The sequence below is a fragment of the Apodemus sylvaticus genome, chromosome 2, assembly GCF_947179515.1.
Source record: "Apodemus sylvaticus chromosome 2, mApoSyl1.1, whole genome shotgun sequence".
Taxonomy (NCBI): domain Eukaryota; kingdom Metazoa; phylum Chordata; class Mammalia; order Rodentia; family Muridae; genus Apodemus; species Apodemus sylvaticus.
In genome coordinates, this window is record NC_067473.1 from 131637281 (window position 1) to 131639861 (window position 2581).

Here is a 2581-nt window from a genome sequence, read left to right on the forward strand (position 1 = left end):
GCTAGGCCAAGGGAGAGGTTGTGTGAACAGGCACAAAAAATGAGGGGGAACATGGGGAGCAACCACACGGCCACTCTGAAATCCAGCCACTCCAAATAGCCTGCCTTGGGGAGCTCAATGGCTAAGGTCCACATCCCCCGCATCCTGTGACTGCATCCTGTGACCGTGGCTGCCCTCAGCCAATGATGGAGCCCAGCAGGATCCCCAGTGTAGGAGATGGGCTCAGCAGCACACTCCCCTGCAAGGGAGCGTGACAAGGCAGTGTTAGCCGGGGCAGCTGGCAGATAGAGGTGAGCATTTCTATTTAAGAATGAGGGACAGAAGGACTCAGTAGCCAGCAAAGCCACGGTGCTCTGCTATTTGGTCTTCCAGGCATTCAGGATGCATGCTGAGTAGTGTCATGAAGGGGTCCCCCTTCAGATCCCCTGTGAAGGGATCTAATCTCGTAAATAGGCTTTCTGGATTTTCCATGCCCTGTCCCCATGTCTGTTCCCGAGGTCCGATTTTTCCCCTGTGACTGTAGAAATAGCCTCTTTCCTCTCTGAGGCAGGCGCCTGCTGGGAACACCCACAGAGAAAGCATCTTCAGTTCTGTCGATTCTCCCTGCAGAGGCTCTTGGTCTCTGGGGGGAAGGAAGGGTCCCCTTGGTCACGGACTCTCTCTGCTTATAGTTCTTCCTCATGAGCTGGCAATGAGACTGTTGTAGTGATGCACAGCTTTTTGGGGGCCTCTCTGCACACCTCCCCTGCCTGCTGGGTTACCTTACATTGTCCTTGGTGTTTCTCATGACTATTAATGGCCTTGAAGGCAAACATGGGACACTCAGAGAACCACTGTTGCAGGGAAGGATGACATGGGGACATGTGGCCCTCTGGAAGATGAGGATCTTGGGGGAAGCCCAGGAAGTTGACTGCAAAGCCTGCTGCGGAGTCTGCTGGGGAGTTTTCGTTTGTTTGTTTGTTTGTTTTTGTTAAAATGCAGACTTCGGAATCCGGGTTGTGTGTGAGAGCTGGCTCTCCCATTCGAAAGTTGTGGGACCCTGAGGGTGACATTTCCTATCCCCATTGGGAAATGGATGAAGATAATAAGGCCTCCTGGGGCAGCTGAGAGGGCAAAGGCGGAGCTGCATGTAAGTCCCCTCCCCAGGGCCGCCTAACAGCAGCTGCTGCTGTTACTGGGCAGCACAGGCGGGGTGGGGGTGGGGGTGGGGGTGGGGGTGGGTGAAGGGGAGGGGAAGGAGCAGGGTTTAATTTTTGCAGGATCCAGAGAGTCCCCACCACAGCACACCATGAGCTCCAGCCAGGGTTTCCAAGACTCAGTAATCTGCCATTGCCTGTCTTCTCAGGCTCCTCCTCTCTCTGTTACCTATTCATCCTTCTGACCAAAGGCTGCAATCCAGTGGCTACTTTTTATAGAAGCATTACTTGGACATCACCATTACTGCCCAACAGCCTTGTGCCCCAAGGAGCCCCTTCCTATTGGTTGTCCCTGATCAAGGATACCCTCCGGTCTAGCCAGCCCAGGAAAGTTCTTGGTGCTTAGAAGAGTACAGTCATAAAAGATGAGGTCGCTGCATCCATGTGGTAACACAGACTCCAGGAGTGAACATTCACTTTTTTTTAGTTATTTGCACTTCTATTTTGTGTTTGTTTTTTGTTGTTCATTTGTTTTGCTTGTTAGTTTTTGTACTTTTTTGTTTTGTTGTTTGTTTTCTTTTTAGATAGGGTTTACTTTGTGTAGCCTTTTTTAAAAAAAAAAAAGATTTCTTTTTATGTCTATGATTTTTTTGTCTACATGCATGTATGTGCATCATGTGCATGCAGTTCCCGCAGTGGCCAGAAGAGGGTGTCTGATTTCCTTTCTTTTTCTTTTTTTTTTTTTTAAATCAGGGGAGAGCACGAACACAGTCCCCCACTTCCACAAATTATGCAGTCAAGTTTCCTGCATTTGGGGAAATCGCAGGGGTCAACACATCCGGAGCGCAATGGATAAGCCTCGCCTTGGGAAAACCACCTTCATGATCATGGTATCTCCCCTGCCAGGTAAGTATATAAGCACGTCTGATTTCCTAAAACTGAAGTTAGAAATGGTTGTGAGCCACCATGCCAGTACTGTGAATCAAACACCAGTTCTACAGAAGAGCAGCCAGTGATCTTCGCCCCTGAGCCACTAATACTCCAGCCTCATCATTCTTGTCACAGGCCTGGCAGAAAGGAAGATATTCTAAAGAGACACTTGTGTCTCTCAGTTTGACAGTCAGACTAATGAAACAATGGGTCCCGAAGAAATGAGAATTTCCTTAGAAATCTCATGATGGGAAAAGGAGAAGGCCCCAGTCTGGGAGCAGGGATGGGGGTGTGGGGGTGTGGGCGGTGTCTCCCTGAATGAGATTTCTAACAGCTTGTCAGACCACCTAACAGAACAAAGCCCAGACAAGAATGTGTTCACTGTGGGTGGGACCACACCTCCCTGGGCGTGCTTAGATGTGCAAACCTTAGCTCTCTGTCTAAGCTTTAATCTTACCTCAGACCTGGAAGAGGGGCTTGGGGGCTCAGCCCATCTCTTTGTCGCTCTTCCCAGT

General features: G+C 49.9%; 1 non-coding gene across 1 annotated transcript; it reads right to left on the bottom strand.

The window, feature by feature from the left end:
* Positions 1-1886: 1886 nt before the first annotated feature.
* Positions 1887-2050, bottom strand: LOC127679494 (U1 spliceosomal RNA). The gene has a single exon (XR_007976799.1). It is a non-coding gene; the product is annotated as a U1 spliceosomal RNA (small nuclear RNA).
* Positions 2051-2581: the final 531 nt, after the last annotated feature.